The sequence below is a fragment of the Taudactylus pleione genome, unplaced genomic scaffold (assembly GCF_031769625.1).
Source record: "Taudactylus pleione unplaced genomic scaffold, aTauple2 ptg000050l, whole genome shotgun sequence".
Taxonomy (NCBI): Eukaryota; Metazoa; Chordata; class Amphibia; order Anura; family Myobatrachidae; genus Taudactylus; species Taudactylus pleione.
In genome coordinates this window covers 2,387,240-2,406,756 of record NW_028284452.1, presented here as the reverse complement: position 1 = coordinate 2,406,756, position 19,517 = coordinate 2,387,240, and the positions used below count along the sequence as shown (strand labels likewise).

Here is a 19,517-nt window from a genome sequence, read left to right as displayed (position 1 = left end):
ATTTCTTTATGTAAATTAAAATCAACTAATCAAAAATATGCCATATCAAAACACAATTTGTCTTGTATCTACCTTAGAACTCACAGATTAACAGTTTAATCTCCTAACAATTGATCTTAATTTTGCACCTTCTAGTGTGCCAAATGTCTTTGATATTTTGCTAGATATACAAACATTTCTTTCAATGTTGACATTGAATATGCATTTCCAAATAAATAAAAGGTAATCAGTGTGGCTGCTAAGAGTGACTGGGCTTAGGCTCAATGAATGGAAGAAAATGTGTGAAAGATAAAAAAGAGAACAGACTGGCATCCCAAATATTTTGATGCACTAATGCCTGTTCTCACTCTTAGCATCACTAGCTGCAAGATTTGGTAAAATTTGAAGAAAAAGAAAACATCAATCTGCACGTAGTCGGCAGGATTTGAACCTACGCGGGGAGACCCCAATGGATTTCTAGTCCATCGCCTTAACCACTCGGCCACAACTACCTCACATGTGCTAAAGTTTTTATTTTAACATAATTAGGAGAAGGGTTTATGTTTTGCATGGATTGCATGGTTTAGAATATGTAAAATTACATAAATGGCCATCTAAGATAATAAAAAAAATTGTTTCCTTCGAGCCGGAAAAGAACCAGCGACCTAAGGATTGCTGTACCAAACTCCTCTACAGTCAGAAGTTTAACTTAAATTTGTTATTTTTCTATCATCTGGCAACAGCTAGTTTAGAAAGCAGTTTTCATACATCTTCCATCTGTAGCCACATTTACATTAAGATAAGAGATACTTTAAAATATCTACACTTTTCACTTTTCAAATTTAGCTTGTTTTTTTAAGTGTTTAATTGTTCAAGAAATAATGGGGCCCAAATATAATATTGCAGCAAAACAAAATATAGAAAAAGCTACATTGCATATGTAAATTAAAATCAACTAATCAAAAATATGCCATATCAAAATCGTATCTACCTTAGAACTCACAAATTAACAGATTTATCTACTAACAATTGGGCTTAATTTTGCACATTCTAATGACCAAATGTATTTGATATTTTGCTAGACATAGCTTTAAAACTTCAACACTTTTCACTTTTCAAATTTAGCTTGTTTTTTTAACTGTTTAATTGTTCAAGAAATAATGGAGCCCAAATATAATCTTGCAGCAAACCAAAATATGGAAAGCTAATTTCTTTATGTAAATTAAAATCAACTAATCAAAAATATGCCATATCAAAACACAATTTGTCTTGTATCTACCTTAGAACTCACAGATTAACAGATTAATCTCCTAACAATTGATCTTAATTTTGCACCTTCTAGTGTGCCAAATGTCTTTGATATTTTGCTAGATATACAAACATTTCTTTCAATGTTGACATTGAATATGCATTTCCAAATAAATAAAAGGTAATCAGTGTGGCTGCTAAGAGTGACTGGGCTTAGGCTCAATGAATGGAAGAAAATGTGTGAAAGATAAAAAAGAGAACAGACTGGCATCCCAAATATTTTGATGCACTAATGCCTGTTCTCACTCTTAGCATCACTAGCTGCAAGATTTGGTAAAATTTGAAGAAAAAGAAAACATCAATCTGCACATAGTCGGCAGGATTTGAACCTACGCGGGGAGACCCCAATGGATTTCTAGTCCATCGCCTTAACCACTCGCCCACAACTACCTCACATGTGCTAAAGTTTTTATTTTAACATAATTAGGAGAAGGGTTTATGTTTTGCATGGATTGCATGGTTTAGAATGTGTAAAATTACATAAATGGCCATCTAAGATAATAAAAAAAATTGTTTCCTTTGAGCCGGAAAAGAACCAGCGACCTAAGGATTGCTGTACCAAACTCCTCTACAGTCAGAAGTTTAACTTAAATTTGTTATTTTTCTATCATCTGGCAACAGCTAGTTTAGAAAGCAGTTTTCATAGATCTTCCATCTGTAGCCACATTTACATCAAGATAAGAGATACTTTAAAATATCTACACTTTTCACTTTTCAAATTTAGCTTGTTTTTTTAAGTGTTTAATTGTTCAAGAAATAATGGGGCCCAAATATAATATTGCAGCAAAACAAAATATAGAAAAAGCTACATTGCATATGTAAATTAAAATCAACTAATCAAAAATATGCCATATCAAAATCGTATCTACCTTAGAACTCACAAATTAACAGATTTATCTACTAACAATTGGGCTTAATTTTGCACATTCTAATGACCAAATGTATTTGATATTTTGCTAGATATAGCTTTAAAACTTCAACACTTTTTCACTTTTCAAATTTAGCTTGTTTTTTTAACTGTTTAATTGTTCAAGAAATAATGGAGCCCAAATATAATCTTGCAGCAAACCAAAATATGGAAAGCTAATTTCTTTATGTAAATTAAAATCAACTAATCAAAAATATGCCATATCAAAACACAATTTGTCTTGTATCTACCTTAGAACTCACAGATTAACAGATTAATCTCCTAACAATTGATCTTAATTTTGCACCTTCTAGTGTGCCAAATGTCTTTGATATTTTGCTAGATATACAAACATTTATTTCAATGTTGACATTGAATATGCATTTCCAAATAAATAAAAGGTAATCAGTGTGGCTGCTAAGAGTGACTGGGCTTAGGCTCAATGAATGGAAGAAAATGTGTGAAAGATAAAAAAGAGAACAGACTGGCATCCCAAATATTTTGATGCACTAATGCCTGTTCTCACTCTTAGCATCACTAGCTGCAAGATTTGGTAGAATTTGAAGAAAAAGAAAACATCAATCTGCACGTAGTTGGCAGGATTTGAACCTACGCGGGGAGACCCCAATGGATTTCTAGTCCATCGCCTTAACCACTCGGCCACAACTACCTCACATGTGCTAAAGTGTTTATTTTAACATAATTAGGAGAAAGGTTTATGTTTTGCATGGATTGCATGGTTTAGAATGTGTAAAATTAAATAAATGGCCATCTAAGATAATAAAAAAAAATTGTTTCCTTCGAGCCGGAATTGAACCAGGATTGCTGTACCAAACTCCACTACAGTCCGCCGCTCTACCAGCTGAGCTATCGAAGGTTCCCTATAGAAATCATCTACACTATATCTGATGGAGTGGACATGTAAAACTTTTCACTATCTAAAACTTACCCAATAAAGTAATTAAACTAGACAAAAGTTATTTATATGTTTATTCCTGTTTTGCATAAGCATCACAAATAATCATGCTTAATGATTTGCTAAATATCACCCGAAGTTTAACTTAAATTTGTTATTTTTCTATCATCTGGCAACAGCTAGTTTAGAAAGCAGTTTTCATAGATCTTCCATCTGTAGCCACATTTACATCAAGATTAGAGATACTTTAAAATATCAACACTTTTTCACTTTTCAAATTTAGCTTGTTTTTTTAAGTGTTTAATTGTTCAAGAAATAATGGGGCCCATATATAATATTGCAGCAAAACAAAATATAGAAAAAGCTACGTTGCATATGTAAATTAAAATCAACTAATCAAAAATATGCCATATCAAAATCGTATCTACCTTAGAACTCACAAATTAACAAATTTATCTACTAACAATTGGGCCTAATTTTGCACATTCTAATGACCAAATGTATTTGATATTTTGCTAGATATAGCTTTAAAACATCAACACTTTTTCACTTTTCAAATTTAGCTTGTTTTTTTAACTGTTAAATTGTTCAAGAAATAATGGAGCCCAAATATAATCTTGCAGCAAACCAAAATATGGAAAGCTAATTTCTTTATGTAAATTAAAATCAACTAATCAAAAATATGCCATATCAAAACACAATTTGTCTTGTATCTACCTTAGAACTCACAGATTAACAGTTTAATCTCCTAACAATTGATCTTAATTTTGCACCTTCTAGTGTGCCAAATGTCTTTGATATTTTGCTAGATATACAAACATTTCTTTCAATGTTGACATTGAATATGCATTTCCAAATAAATAAAAGGTAATCAGTGTGGCTGCTAAGAGTGACTGGGCTTAGGCTCAATGAATGGAAGAAAATGTGTGAAAGATAAAAAAGAGAACAGACTGGCATCCCAAATATTTTGATGCACTAATGCCTGTTCTCACTCTTAGCATCACTAGCTGCAAGATTTGGTAAAATTTGAAGAAAAAGAAAACATCAATCTGCACGTAGTCGGCAGGATTTGAACCTACGCGGGGAGACCCCAATGGATTTCTAGTCCATCGCCTTAACCACTCGGCCACAACTACCTGACATGTGCTAAAGTTTTTATTTTAACATAATTAGGAGAAGGGTTTATGTTTTGCATGGATTGCATGGTTTAGAATATGTAAAATTACATAAATGGCCATCTAAGATAATAAAAAAAATTGTTTCCTTCGAGCCGGAAAAGAACCAGCGACCTAAGGATTGCTGTACCAAACTCCTCTACAGTCAGAAGTTTAACTTAAATTTGTTATTTTTCTATCATCTGGCAACAGCTAGTTTAGAAAGCAGTTTTCATAGATCTTCCATCTGTAGCCACATTTACATCAAGATAAGAGATACTTTAAAATATCTACACTTTTCACTTTTCAAATTTAGCTTGTTTTTTTAAGTGTTTAATTGTTCAAGAAATAATGGGGCCCAAATATAATATTGCAGCAAAACAAAATATAGAAAAAGCTACATTGCATATGTAAATTAAAATCAACTAATCAAAAATATGCCATATCAAAATCGTATCTACCTTAGAACTCACAAATTAACAGATTTATCTACTAACAATTGGGCTTAATTTTGCACATTCTAATGACCAAATGTATTTGATATTTTGCTAGACATAGCTTTAAAACTTCAACACTTTTCACTTTTCAAATTTAGCTTGTTTTTTTAACTGTTTAATTGTTCAAGAAATAATGGAGCCCAAATATAATCTTGCAGCAAACCAAAATATGGAAAGCTAATTTCTTTATGTAAATTAAAATCAACTAATCAAAAATATGCCATATCAAAACACAATTTGTCTTGTATCTACCTTAGAACTCACAGATTAACAGATTAATCTCCTAACAATTGATCTTAATTTTGCACCTTCTAGTGTGCCAAATGTCTTTGATATTTTGCTAGATATACAAACATTTCTTTCAATGTTGACATTGAATATGCATTTCCAAATAAATAAAAGGTAATCAGTGTGGCTGCTAAGAGTGACTGGGCTTAGGCTCAATGAATGGAAGAAAATGTGTGAAAGATAAAAAAGAGAACAGACTGGCATCCCAAATATTTTGATGCACTAATGCCTGTTCTCACTCTTAGCATCACTAGCTGCAAGATTTGGTAAAATTTGAAGAAAAAGAAAACATCAATCTGCACATAGTCGGCAGGATTTGAACCTACGCGGGGAGACCCCAATGGATTTCTAGTCCATCGCCTTAACCACTCGGCCACAACTACCTCACATGTGCTAAAGTGTTTATTTTAACATAATTAGGAGAAGGGTTTATGTTTTGCATGGATTGCATGGTTTAGAATGTGTAAAATTACATAAATGGCCATCTAAGATAATAAAAAAAAATTGTTTCCTTCGAGCCGGAAAAGAACCAGCGACCTAAGGATTGCTGTACCAAACTCCTCTACAGTCAGAAGTTTAACTTAAATTTGTTATTTTTCTATCATCTGGCAACAGCTAGTTTAGAAAGCAGTTTTCATAGATCTTCCATCTGTAGCCACATTTACATCAAGATTAGAGATACTTTAAAATATCTACACGTTTCACTTTTCAAATTTAGCTTGTTTTTTTAAGTGTTTAATTGTTCAAGAAATAATGGGGCCCAAATATAATATTGCAGCAAAACAAAATATAGAAAAAGCTACATTGCATATGTAAATTAAAATCAACTAATCAAAAATATGCCATATCAAAATCGTATCTACCTTAGAACTCACAAATTAACAGATTTATCTACCAACAATTGGGCTTAATTTTGCACATTCTAATGACCAAATGTATTTGATATTTTGCTAGATATAGCTTTAAAACTTCAACACTTTTCACTTTTCAAATTTAGCTTGTTTTTTTAACTGTTTAATTGTTCAAGAAATAATGGAGCCCAAATATAATCTTGCAGCAAACCAAAATATGGAAAGCTAATTTCTTTATGTAAATTAAAATCAACTAATCAAAAATATGCCATATCAAAACACAATTTGTCTTGTATCTACCTTAGAACTCACAGATTAACAGATTAATCTCCTAACAATTGATCTTAATTTTGCACCTTCTAGTGTGCCAAATGTCTTTGATATTTTGCTAGATATACAAACATTTCTTTCAATGTTGACATTGAATATGCATTTCCAAATAAATAAAAGGTAATCAGTGTGGCTGCTAAGAGTGACTGGGCTTAGGCTCAATGAATGGAAGAAAATGTGTGAAAGATAAAAAAGAGAACAGACTGGCATCCCAAATATTTTGATGCACTAATGCCTGTTCTCACTCTTAGCATCACTAGCTGCAAGATTTGGTAAAATTTGAAGAAAAAGAAAACATCAATCTGCACATAGTCAGCAGGATTTGAACCTACGCGGGGAGACCCCAATGGATTTCTAGTCCATCGCCTTAACCACTCGGCCACAACTACCTCACATGTGCTAAAGTGTTTATTTTAACATAATTAGGAGAAGGGTTTATGTTTTGCATGGATTGCATGGTTTAGAATGTGTAAAATTACATAAATGGCCATCTAAGATAATAAAAAAAAATTGTTTCCTTCGAGCCGGAAAAGAACCAGCGACCTAAGGATTGCTGTACCAAACTCCTCTACAGTCAGAAGTTTAACTTAAATTTGTTATTTTTCTATCATCTGGCAACAGCTAGTTTAGAAAGCAGTTTTCATAGATCTTCCATCTGTAGCCACATTTACATCAAGATAAGAGTTACTTTAAAATATCTACACTTTTCACTCTTCAAATTTAGCTTGTTTTTTTAAGTGTTTAATTGTTCAAGAAATAATGGGGCCCAAATATAATATTGCAGCAAAACAAAATATAGAAAAAGCTACATTGCATATGTAAATTAAAATCAACTAATCAAAAATATGCCATATCAAAATCGTATCTACCTTAGAACTCACAAATTAACAGATTTATCTACTAACAATTGGGCTTAATTTTGCACATTCTAATGACCAAATGTATTTGATATTTTGCTAGATATAGCTTTAAAACTTCAACACTTTTTCACTTTTCAAATTTAGCTTGTTTTTTTAACTGTTTAATTGTTCAAGAAATAATGGAGCCCAAATATAATCTTGCAGCAAACCAAAATATGGAAAGCTAATTTCTTTATGTAAATTAAAATCAACTAATCAAAAATATGCCATATCAAAACACAATTTGTCTTGTATCTACCTTAGAACTCACAGATTAACAGATTCATCTCCTAACAATTGATCTTAATTTTGCACCTTCTAGTGTGCCAAATGTCTTTGATATTTTGCTATATATACAAACATTTATTTCAATGTTGACATTGAATATGCATTTCCAAATAAATAAAAGGTAATCAGTGTGGCTGCTAAGAGTGACTGGGCTTAGGCTCAATGAATGGAAGAAAATGTGTGAAAGATAAAAAAGAGAACAGACTGGCATCCCAAATATTTTGATGCACTAATGCCTGTTCTCACTCTTAGCATCACTAGCTGCAAGATTTGGTAGAATTTGAAGAAAAAGAAAACATCAATCTGCACGTAGTTGGCAGGATTTGAACCTACGCGGGGAGACCCCAATGGATTTCTAGTCCATCGCCTTAACCACTCGGCCACAACTACCTCACATGTGCTAAAGTGTTTATTTTAACATAATTAGGAGAAAGGTTTATGTTTTGCATGGATTGCATGGTTTAGAATGTGTAAAATTACATAAATGGCCATCTAAGATAATAAAAAAAAATTGTTTCCTTCGAGCCGGAATTGAACTAGGATTGCTGTACCAAACTCCTCTACAGTCCGCCGCTCTACCAGCTGAGCTATCGAAGGTTCCCTATAGAAATCATCTACACTATATCTGATGGAGTGGACATGTAAAACTTTTCACTATCTAAAACTTACCCAATAAAGTAATTAAACTAGACAAAAGTTATTTATATGTTTATTCCTGTTTTGCATAAGCATCACAAATAATCATGCTTAATGATTTGCTAAATATCACCCGAAGTTTAACTTAAATTTGTTATTTTTCTATCATCTGGCAACAGCTAGTTTAGAAAGCAGTTTTCATAGATCTTCCATCTGTAGCCACATTTACATCAAGATTAGAGATACTTTAAAATATCAACACTTTTTCACTTTTCAAATTTAGCTTGTTTTTTTAAGTGTTTAATTGTTCAAGAAATAATGGGGCCCATATATAATATTGCAGCAAAACAAAATATAGAAAAAGCTACGTTGCATATGTAAATTAAAATCAACTAATCAAAAATATGCCATATCAAAATCGTATCTACCTTAGAACTCACAAATTAACAAATTTATCTACTAACAATTGGGCTTAATTTTGCACATTCTAATGACCAAATGTATTTGATATTTTGCTAGATATAGCTTTAAAACATCAACACTTTTTCACTTTTCAAATTTAGCTTGTTTTTTTAACTGTTTAATTGTTCAAGAAATAATGGAGCCCAAATATAATCTTGTAGCAAACCAAAATATGGAAAGCTAATTTCTTTATGTAAATTAAAATCAACTAATCAAAAATATGCCATATCAAAACACAATTTGTCTTGTATCTACCTTAGAACTCACAGATTAACAGTTTAATCTCCTAACAATTTATCTTAATTTTGCACCTTCTAGTGTGCCAAATGTCTTTGATATTTTGCTAGATATACAAACATTTCTTTCAATGTTGACATTGAATATGCATTTCCAAATAAATAAAAGGTAATCAGTGTGGCTGCTAAGAGTGACTGGGCTTAGGCTCAATGAATGGAAGAAAATGTGTGAAAGATAAAAAAGAGAACAGACTGGCATCCCAAATATTTTGATGCACTAATGCCTGTTCTCACTCTTAGCATCACTAGCTGCAAGATTTGGTAAAATTTGAAGAAAAAGAAAACATCAATCTGCACGTAGTCAGCAGGATTTGAACCTACGCGGGGAGACCCCAATGGATTTCTAGTCCATCGCCTTAACCACTCGGCCACAACTACCTCACATGTGCTAAAGTTTTTATTTTAACATAATTAGGAGAAGGGTTTATGTTTTGCATGGATTGCATGGTTTAGAATATGTAAAATTACATAAATGGCCATCTAAGATAATAAAAAAAATTGTTTCCTTCGAGCCGGAAAAGAACCAGCGACCTAAGGATTGCTGTACCAAACTCCTCTACAGTCAGAAGTTTAACTTAAATTTGTTATTTTTCTATCATCTGGCAACAGCTAGTTTAGAAAGCAGTTTTCATAGATCTTCCATCTGTAGCCACATTTACATCAAGATAAGAGATACTTTAAAATATCTACACTTTTCACTTTTCAAATTTAGCTTGTTTTTTTAAGTGTTTAATTGTTCAAGAAATAATGGGGCCCAAATATAATATTGCAGCAAAACAAAATATAGAAAAAGCTACATTGCATATGTAAATTAAAATCAACTAATCAAAAATATGCCATATCAAAATCGTATCTACCTTAGAACTCACAAATTAACAGATTTATCTACTAACAATTGGGCTTAATTTTGCACATTCTAATGACCAAATGTATTTGATATTTTGCTAGATATAGCTTTAAAACTTCAACACTTTTTCACTTTTCAAATTTAGCTTGTTTTTTTAACTGTTTAATTGTTCAAGAAATAATGGAGCCCAAATATAATCTTGCAGCAAACCAAAATATGGAAAGCTAATTTCTTTATGTAAATTAAAATCAACTAATCAAAAATATGCCATATCAAAACACAATTTGTCTTGTATCTACCTTAGAACTCACAGATTAACAGATTCATCTCCTAACAATTGATCTTAATTTTGCACCTTCTAGTGTGCCAAATGTCTTTGATATTTTGCTAGATATACAAACATTTCTTTCAATGTTGACATTGAATATGCATTTCCAAATAAATAAAAGGTAATCAGTGTGGCTGCTAAGAGTGACTGGGCTTAGGCTGAATGAATGGAAGAAAATGTGTGAAAGATAAAAAAGAGAACAGACTGGCATCCCAAATATTTTGATGCACTAATGCCTGTTCTCACTCTTAGCATCACTAGCTGCAAGATTTGGTAAAATTTGAAGAAAAAGAAAACATCAGTCTGCATGTAGTTGGCAGGATTTGAACCTACGCGGGGAGACCCCAATGGATTTCTAGTCCATCGCCTTAACCACTCGGCCACAACTACCTCACATGTGCTAAAGTTTTTATTTTAACATAATTATGAGAAGGGTTTATGTTTTGCATGGATTGCATGGTTTAGAATATGTAAAATTACATAAATGGCCATCTAAGATAATAAAAAAAATTGTTTCCTTCGAGCCGGAAAAGAACCAGCGACCTAAGGATTGCTGTACCAAACTCCTCTACAGTCAGAAGTTTAACTTAAATTTGTTATTTTTCTATCATCTGGCAACAGCTAGTTTAGAAAGCAGTTTTCATAGATCTTCCATCTGTAGCCACATTTACATCAAGATAAGAGATACTTTAAAATATCTACACTTTTCACTTTTCAAATTTAGCTTGTTTTTTTAAGTGTTTAATTGTTCAAGAAATAATGGGGCCCATATATAATATTGCAGCAAAACAAAATATAGAAAAAGCTACATTGCATATGTAAATTAAAATCAACTAATCAAAAATATGCCATATCAAAATCGTATCTACCTTAGAACTCACAAATTAACAAATTTATCTACTAACAATTGGGCTTAATTTTGCACATTCTAATGACCAAATGTATTTGATATTTTGCTAGATATAGCTTTAAAACATCAACACTTTTTCACTTTTCAAATTTAGCTTGTTTTTTTAACTGTTTAATTGTTCAAGAAATAATGGAGCCCAAATATAATCTTGTAGCAAACCAAAATATGGAAAGCTAATTTCTTTATGTAAATTAAAATCAACTAATCAAAAATATGCCATATCAAAACACAATTTGTCTTGTATCTACCTTAGAACTCACAGATTAACAGTTTAATCTCCTAACAATTTATCTTAATTTTGCACCTTCTAGTGTGCCAAATGTCTTTGATATTTTGCTAGATATACAAACATTTCTTTCAATGTTGACATTGAATATGCATTTCCAAATAAATAAAAGGTAATCAGTGTGGCTGCTAAGAGTGACTGGGCTTAGGCTCAATGAATGGAAGAAAATGTGTGAAAGATAAAAAAGAGAACAGACTGGCATCCCAAATATTTTGATGCACTAATGCCTGTTCTCACTCTTAGCATCACTAGCTGCAAGATTTGGTAAAATTTGAAGAAAAAGAAAACATCAATCTGCACGTAGTCAGCAGGATTTGAACCTACGCGGGGAGACCCCAATGGATTTCTAGTCCATCGCCTTAACCACTCGGCCACAACTACCTCACATGTGCTAAAGTTTTTATTTTAACATAATTAGGAGAAGGGTTTATGTTTTGCATGGATTGCATGGTTTAGAATATGTAAAATTACATAAATGGCCATCTAAGATAATAAAAAAAATTGTTTCCTTCGAGCCGGAAAAGAACCAGCGACCTAAGGATTGCTGTACCAAACTCCTCTACAGTCAGAAGTTTAACTTAAATTTGTTATTTTTCTATCATCTGGCAACAGCTAGTTTAGAAAGCAGTTTTCATAGATCTTCCATCTGTAGCCACATTTACATCAAGATAAGAGATACTTTAAAATATCTACACTTTTCACTTTTCAAATTTAGCTTGTTTTTTTAAGTGTTTAATTGTTCAAGAAATAATGGGGCCCAAATATAATATTGCAGCAAAACAAAATATAGAAAAAGCTACATTGCATATGTAAATTAAAATCAACTAATCAAAAATATGCCATATCAAAATCGTATCTACCTTAGAACTCACAAATTAACAGATTTATCTACTAACAATTGGGCTTAATTTTGCACATTCTAATGACCAAATGTATTTGATATTTTGCTAGATATAGCTTTAAAACTTCAACACTTTTTCACTTTTCAAATTTAGCTTGTTTTTTTAACTGTTTAATTGTTCAAGAAATAATGGAGCCCAAATATAATCTTGCAGCAAACCAAAATATGGAAAGCTAATTTCTTTATGTAAATTAAAATCAACTAATCAAAAATATGCCATATCAAAACACAATTTGTCTTGTATCTACCTTAGAACTCACAGATTAACAGATTCATCTCCTAACAATTGATCTTAATTTTGCACCTTCTAGTGTGCCAAATGTCTTTGATATTTTGCTAGATATACAAACATTTCTTTCAATGTTGACATTGAATATGCATTTCCAAATAAATAAAAGGTAATCAGTGTGGCTGCTAAGAGTGACTGGGCTTAGGCTGAATGAATGGAAGAAAATGTGTGAAAGATAAAAAAGAGAACAGACTGGCATCCCAAATATTTTGATGCACTAATGCCTGTTCTCACTCTTAGCATCACTAGCTGCAAGATTTGGTAAAATTTGAAGAAAAAGAAAACATCAGTCTGCATGTAGTTGGCAGGATTTGAACCTACGCGGGGAGACCCCAATGGATTTCTAGTCCATCGCCTTAACCACTCGGCCACAACTACCTCACATGTGCTAAAGTTTTTATTTTAACATAATTATGAGAAGGGTTTATGTTTTGCATGGATTGCATGGTTTAGAATATGTAAAATTACATAAATGGCCATCTAAGATAATAAAAAAAATTGTTTCCTTCGAGCCGGAAAAGAACCAGCGACCTAAGGATTGCTGTACCAAACTCCTCTACAGTCAGAAGTTTAACTTAAATTTGTTATTTTTCTATCATCTGGCAACAGCTAGTTTAGAAAGCAGTTTTCATAGATCTTCCATCTGTAGCCACATTTACATCAAGATAAGAGATACTTTAAAATATCTACACTTTTCACTTTTCAAATTTAGCTTGTTTTTTTAAGTGTTTAATTGTTCAAGAAATAATGGGGCCCAAATATAATATTGCAGCAAAACAAAATATAGAAAAAGCTACATTGCATATGTAAATTAAAATCAACTAATCAAAAATATGCCATATCAAAATCGTATCTACCTTAGAACTCACAAATTAACAGATTTATCTACTAACAATTGGGCTTAATTTTGCACATTCTAATGACCAAATGTATTTGATATTTTGCTAGATATAGCTTTAAAACTTCAACACTTTTTCACTTTTCAAATTTAGCTTGTTTTTTTAACTGTTTAATTGTTCAAGAAATAATGGAGCCCAAATATAATCTTGCAGCAAACCAAAATATGGAAAGCTAATTTCTTTATGTAAATTAAAATCAACTAATCAAAAATATGCCATATCAAAACACAATTTGTCTTGTATCTACCTTAGAACTCACAGATTAACAGATTCATCTCCTAACAATTGATCTTAATTTTGCACCTTCTAGTGTGCCAAATGTCTTTGATATTTTGCTATATATACAAACATTTATTTCAATGTTGACATTGAATATGCATTTCCAAATAAATAAAAGGTAATCAGTGTGGCTGCTAAGAGTGACTGGGCTTAGGCTCAATGAATGGAAGAAAATGTGTGAAAGATAAAAAAGAGAACAGACTGGCATCCCAAATATTTTGATGCACTAATGCCTGTTCTCACTCTTAGCATCACTAGCTGCAAGATTTGGTAGAATTTGAAGAAAAAGAAAACATCAATCTGCACGTAGTTGGCAGGATTTGAACCTACGCGGGGAGACCCCAATGGATTTCTAGTCCATCGCCTTAACCACTCGGCCACAACTACCTCACATGTGCTAAAGTGTTTATTTTAACATAATTAGGAGAAAGGTTTATGTTTTGCATGGATTGCATGGTTTAGAATGTGTAAAATTACATAAATGGCCATCTAAGATAATAAAAAAAAATTGTTTCCTTCGAGCCAGAATTGAACTAGGATTGCTGTACCAAACTCCTCTACAGTCCGCCGCTCTACCAGCTGAGCTATCGAAGGTTCCCTACAGAAATCATCTACACTATATCTGATGGAGTGGACATGTAAAACTTTTCACTATCTAAAACTTACCCAATAAAGTAATTAAACTAGACAAAAGTTATTTATATGTTTATTCCTGTTTTGCATAAGCATCACAAATAATCATGCTTAATGATTTGCTAAATATCACCCGAAGTTTAACTTAAATTTGTTATTTTTCTATCATCTGGCAACAGCTAGTTTAGAAAGCAGTTTTCATAGATCTTCCATCTGTAGCCACATTTACATCAAGATTAGAGATACGTTAAAATATCAACACTTTTTCACTTTTCAAATTTAGCTTGTTTTTTTAAGTGTTTAATTGTTCAAGAAATAATGGGGCCCATATATAATATTGCAGCAAAACAAAATATAGAAAAAGCTACGTTGCATATGTAAATTAAAATCAACTAATCAAAAATATGCCATATCAAAATCGTATCTATCTTAGAACTCACAAATTAACAAATTTATCTACTAACAATTGGGCTTAATTTTGCACATTCTAATGACCAAATGTATTTGATATTTTGCTAGATATAGCTTTAAAACATCAACACTTTTTCACTTTTCAAATTTAGCTTGTTTTTTTAACTGTTTAATTGTTCAAGAAATAATGGAGCCCAAATATAATCTTGTAGCAAACCAAAATATGGAAAGCTAATTTCTTTATGTAAATTAAAATCAACTAATCAAAAATATGCCATATCAAAACACAATTTGTCTTGTATCTACCTTAGAACTCACAGATTAACAGTTTAATCTCCTAACAATTTATCTTAATTTTGCACCTTCTAGTGTGCCAAATGTCTTTGATATTTTGCTAGATATACAAACATTTCTTTCAATGTTGACATTGAATATGCATTTCCAAATAAATAAAAGGTAATCAGTGTGGCTGCTAAGAGTGACTGGGCTTAGGCTCAATGAATGGAAGAAAATGTGTGAAAGATAAAAAAGAGAACAGACTGGCATCCCAAATATTTTGATGCACTAATGCCTGTTCTCACTCTTAGCATCACTAGCTGCAAGATTTGGTAAAATTTGAAGAAAAAGAAAACATCAATCTGCACGTAGTCGGCAGGATTTGAACCTACGCGGGGAGACCCCAATGGATTTCTAGTCCATCGCCTTAACCACTCGGCCACAACTACCTCACATGTGCTAAAGTTTTTATTTTAACATAATTAGGAGAAGGGTTTATGTTTTGCATGGATTGCATGGTTTAGAATATGTAAAATTACATAAATGGCCATCTAAGATAATAAAAAAAATTGTTTCCTTCGAGCCGGAAAAGAACCAGCGACCTAAGGATTGCTGTACCAAACTCCTCTACAGTCAGAAGTTTAACTTAAATTTGTTATTTTTCTATCATCTGGCAACAGCTAGTTTAGAAAGCAGTTTTCATAGATCTTCCATCTGTAGCCACATTTACATCAAGATAAGAGATACTTTAAAATATCTACACTTTTCACTTTTCAAATTTAGCTTGTTTTTTTAAGTGTTTAATTGTTCAAGAAATAATGGGGCCCAAATATAATATTGCAGCAAAACAAAATATAGAAAAAGCTACATTGCATATGTAAATTAAAATCAACTAATCAAAAATATGCCATATCAAAATCGTATCTACCTTAGAACTCACAAATTAACAGATTTATCTACTAACAATTGGGCTTAATTTTGCACATTCTAATGACCAAATGTATTTGATATTTTGCTAGATATAGCTTTAAAACTTCAACACTTTTTCACTTTTCAAATTTAGCTTGTTTTTTTAACTGTTTAATTGTTCAAGAAATAATGGAGCCCAAATATAATCTTGCAGCAAACCAAAATATGGAAAGCTAATTTCTTTATGTAAATTAAAATCAACTAATCAAAAATATGCCATATCAAAACACAATTTGTCTTGTATCTACCTTAGAACTCACAGATTAACAGATTAATCTCCTAACAATTGATCTTAATTTTGCACCTTCTAGTGTGCCAAATGTCTTTGATATTTTGCTAGATATACAAACATTTCTTTCAATGTTGACATTGAATATGCATTTCCAAATAAATAAAAGGTAATCAGTGTGGCTGCTAAGAGTGACTGGGCTTAGGCTGAATGAATGGAAGAAAATGTGTGAAAGATAAAAAAGAGAACAGACTGGCATCCCAAATATTTTGATGCACTAATGCCTGTTCTCACTCTTAGCATCACTAGCTGCAAGATTTGGTAAAATTTGAAGAAAAAGAAAACATCAATCTGCACGTAGTCAGCAGGATTTGAACCTACGCGGGAAGACCCCAATTTATTTCTAGTCCATCACCTTAACCACTCGGCCACAACTACCTCACATGTGCTAAAGTTTTTATTTTAACATAATTATGAGAAGGGTTTATGTTTTGCATGGATTGCATGGTTTAGAATATGTAAAATTACATAAATGGCCATCTAAGATAATAAAAAAAAATTGTTTCCTTCGAGCCGGAAATGAACCAGCGACCTAAGGATTGCTCTACCAAACTCCTCTACAGTCAGAAGTTTAACTTAAATTTGTTATTTTTCTATCATCTGGCAACAGCTAGTTTAGAAAGCAGTTTTCATAGATCTTCCATCTGTAGCCACATTTACATCAAGATAAGAGATACTTTAAAATATCTACACTTTTCACTTTTCAAATTTAGCTTGTTTTTTTAAGTGTTTAATTGTTCAAGAAATAATGGGGCCCAAATATAATATTGCAGCAAAACAAAATATAGAAAAAGCTACGTTGCATATGTAAATTAAAATCAACTAATCAAAAATATGCCATATCAAAATCGTATCTACCTTAGAACTCACAAATTAACAGATTTATCTACTAACAATTGGGCTTAATTTTGCACATTCTAATGACCAAATGTATTTGATATTTTGCTAGATATAGCTTTAAAACTTCAACACTTTTTCACTTTTCAAATTTAGCTTGTTTTGTTAACTGTTTAATTGTTCAAGAAATAATGGAGCCCAAATATAATCTTACAGCAAACCAAAATATGGAAAGCTAATTTCTTTATGTAAATTAAAATCAACTAATCAAAAATATGCCATATCAAAACACAATTTGTCTTGTATCTACCTTAGAACTCACAGATTAACAGATTAATCTCCTAACAATTGATCTTAATTTTGCACCTTCTAGTGTGCCAAATGTCTTTGATATTTTGCTAGATATACAAACATTTCTTTCAATGTTGACATTGAATATGCATTTCCAAATAAATAAAAGGTAATCAGTGTGGCTGCTAAGAGTGACTGGGCTTAGGCTCAATGAATGGAAGAAAATGTGTGAAAGATAAAAAAGAGAACAGACTGGCATCCCAAATATTTTGATGCACTAATTTCTGTTCTCACTCTTAGCATCACTAGCTGCAAGATTTGGTAAAATTTGAAGAAAAAGAAAACATCAATCTGCATGTAGTCAGCAGGATTTGAACCTACGCGGGGAGACCCCAATGGATTTCTAGTCCATCGCCTTAACCACTCGGCCACAACTACCTCACATGTGCTAAAGTTTTTATTTTAACATAATTATGAGAAGGGTTTATGTTTTGCATGGATTGCATGGTTTAGAATATGTAAAATTACATAAATGGCCATCTAAGATAATAAAAAAAAATTGTTTCCTTCGAGCCGGAAATGAACCAGCGACCTAAGGATTGCTGTACCAAACTCCTCTACAGTCAGAAGTTTAACTTAAATTTGTTATTTTTCTATCATCTGGCAACAGCTAGTTTAGAAAGCAGTTTTCATAGATCTTCCATCTGTAGCCACATTTACATCAAGATAAGAGATACTTTAAAATATCTACACTTTTCACTTTTCAAATTTAGCTTGTTTTTTTAAGTGTTTAATTGTTCAAGAAATAATGGGGCCCAAATATAATATTGCAGCAAAACAAAATATAGAAAAAGCTACGTTGCATATGTAAATTAAAATCAACTAATCAAAAATATGCCATATCAAAATCGTATCTACCTTAGAACTCACAAATTAACAGATTTATCTACTAACAATTGGGCTTAATTTTGCACATTCTAATGACCAAATGTATTTGATATTTTGCTAGATATAGCTTTAAAACTTCAACACTTTTTCACTTTTCAAATTTAGCTTGTTTTGTTAACTGTTTAATTGTTCAAGAAATAATGGAGCCCAAATATAATCTTACAGCAAACCAAAATATGGAAAGCTAATTTCTTTATGTAAATTAAAATCAACTAATCAAAAATATGCCATATCAAAACACAATTTGTCTTGTATCTACCTTAGAACTCACAGATTAACAGATTAATCTCCTAACAATTGATCTTAATTTTGCACCTTCTAGTGTGCCAAATGTCTTTGATATTTTGCTAGATATACAAACATTTCTTTCAATGTTGACATTGAATATGCATTTCCAAATAAATAAAAGGTAATCAGTGTGGCTGCTAAGAGTGACTGGGCTTAGGCTCAATGAATGGAAGAAAATGTGTGAAAGATAAAAAAGAGAACAGACTGGCATCCCAAATATTTTGATGCACTAATTTCTGTTCTCACTCTTAGCATCACTAGCTGCAAGATTTGGTAAAATTTGAAGAAAAAGAAAACATCAATCTGCACGTAGTCAGCAGGATTTGAACCTACGCGGGGAGACCCCAATGGATTTCTAGTCCATCGCCTTAACCACTCGGCCACAACTACCTCACATGTGCTAAAGTGTTTATTTTAACATAATTAGGAGAAGGGTTTATGTTTTGCATGGATTGCATGGTTTAGAATGTGTAAAATTACATAAATGGCCATCTAAGATAATAAAAAAAAATTGTTTCCTTCGAGCCGGAATTGAACCAGGATTGCTGTACCAAACTCTTCTACAGTCCGCCGCTCTACCAGCTGAGCTATCGAAGGTTCCCTACAGAAATCATCTACACTATATCTGATGGAGTGGACATGTAAAACTTTTCACTATCTAAAACTTACCCAATAAAGTAATTAAACTAGACAAAAGTTATTTATATGTTTATTCCTGTTTTGCATAAGCATCACAAATAATCATGCTTAATGATTTGCTAAATATCACCCGAAGTTTAACTTAAATTTGTTATTTTTCTATCATCTGGCAACAGCTAGTTTAGAAAGCAGTTTTCATAGATCTTCCATCTGTAGCCACATTTACATCAAGATAAGAGATACTTTAAAATATCAACACTTTTTCACTTTTCAAATTTAGCTTGTTTTTTTAAGTGTTTAATTGTTCAAGAAATAATGGGGCCCATATATAATATTGCAGCAAAACAAAATATAGAAAAAGCTACGTTGCATATGTAAATTAAAAT

The 19,517-nt window shown here is 31.8% G+C and overlaps 15 non-coding genes across 15 annotated transcripts; all 15 read right to left on the bottom strand.

Moving 5' to 3' along the window:
* Window positions 1–409: 409 nt before the first annotated feature.
* On the bottom strand, window positions 410–491 carry TRNAS-AGA (transfer RNA serine (anticodon AGA)). The gene has a single exon. It is a non-coding gene; the product is annotated as a tRNA-Ser (tRNA).
* A 1,104-nt stretch (window positions 492–1,595) lies between these two features.
* Window positions 1,596–1,677, bottom strand: TRNAS-AGA (transfer RNA serine (anticodon AGA)). Its single transcript has one exon. It is a non-coding gene; the product is annotated as a tRNA-Ser (tRNA).
* A 1,105-nt stretch (window positions 1,678–2,782) lies between these two features.
* Window positions 2,783–2,864, bottom strand: TRNAS-AGA (transfer RNA serine (anticodon AGA)). Its single transcript has one exon. It is a non-coding gene; the product is annotated as a tRNA-Ser (tRNA).
* Window positions 2,865–4,164: 1,300 nt separating this feature from the next.
* TRNAS-AGA (transfer RNA serine (anticodon AGA)) lies at window positions 4,165–4,246 on the bottom strand. Its single transcript has one exon. It is a non-coding gene; the product is annotated as a tRNA-Ser (tRNA).
* Window positions 4,247–5,350: 1,104 nt separating this feature from the next.
* Window positions 5,351–5,432, bottom strand: TRNAS-AGA (transfer RNA serine (anticodon AGA)). Its single transcript has one exon. It is a non-coding gene; the product is annotated as a tRNA-Ser (tRNA).
* Window positions 5,433–6,537: 1,105 nt separating this feature from the next.
* On the bottom strand, window positions 6,538–6,619 carry TRNAS-AGA (transfer RNA serine (anticodon AGA)). Its single transcript has one exon. It is a non-coding gene; the product is annotated as a tRNA-Ser (tRNA).
* A 1,106-nt stretch (window positions 6,620–7,725) lies between these two features.
* Window positions 7,726–7,807, bottom strand: TRNAS-AGA (transfer RNA serine (anticodon AGA)). Its single transcript has one exon. It is a non-coding gene; the product is annotated as a tRNA-Ser (tRNA).
* Window positions 7,808–9,107: 1,300 nt separating this feature from the next.
* TRNAS-AGA (transfer RNA serine (anticodon AGA)) lies at window positions 9,108–9,189 on the bottom strand. Its single transcript has one exon. It is a non-coding gene; the product is annotated as a tRNA-Ser (tRNA).
* A 1,105-nt stretch (window positions 9,190–10,294) lies between these two features.
* TRNAS-AGA (transfer RNA serine (anticodon AGA)) lies at window positions 10,295–10,376 on the bottom strand. The gene has a single exon. It is a non-coding gene; the product is annotated as a tRNA-Ser (tRNA).
* A 1,105-nt stretch (window positions 10,377–11,481) lies between these two features.
* On the bottom strand, window positions 11,482–11,563 carry TRNAS-AGA (transfer RNA serine (anticodon AGA)). The gene has a single exon. It is a non-coding gene; the product is annotated as a tRNA-Ser (tRNA).
* A 1,105-nt stretch (window positions 11,564–12,668) lies between these two features.
* On the bottom strand, window positions 12,669–12,750 carry TRNAS-AGA (transfer RNA serine (anticodon AGA)). The gene has a single exon. It is a non-coding gene; the product is annotated as a tRNA-Ser (tRNA).
* A 1,105-nt stretch (window positions 12,751–13,855) lies between these two features.
* On the bottom strand, window positions 13,856–13,937 carry TRNAS-AGA (transfer RNA serine (anticodon AGA)). The gene has a single exon. It is a non-coding gene; the product is annotated as a tRNA-Ser (tRNA).
* A 1,300-nt stretch (window positions 13,938–15,237) lies between these two features.
* TRNAS-AGA (transfer RNA serine (anticodon AGA)) lies at window positions 15,238–15,319 on the bottom strand. The gene has a single exon. It is a non-coding gene; the product is annotated as a tRNA-Ser (tRNA).
* A 2,293-nt stretch (window positions 15,320–17,612) lies between these two features.
* On the bottom strand, window positions 17,613–17,694 carry TRNAS-AGA (transfer RNA serine (anticodon AGA)). Its single transcript has one exon. It is a non-coding gene; the product is annotated as a tRNA-Ser (tRNA).
* Window positions 17,695–18,800: 1,106 nt separating this feature from the next.
* TRNAS-AGA (transfer RNA serine (anticodon AGA)) lies at window positions 18,801–18,882 on the bottom strand. The gene has a single exon. It is a non-coding gene; the product is annotated as a tRNA-Ser (tRNA).
* Window positions 18,883–19,517: the final 635 nt, after the last annotated feature.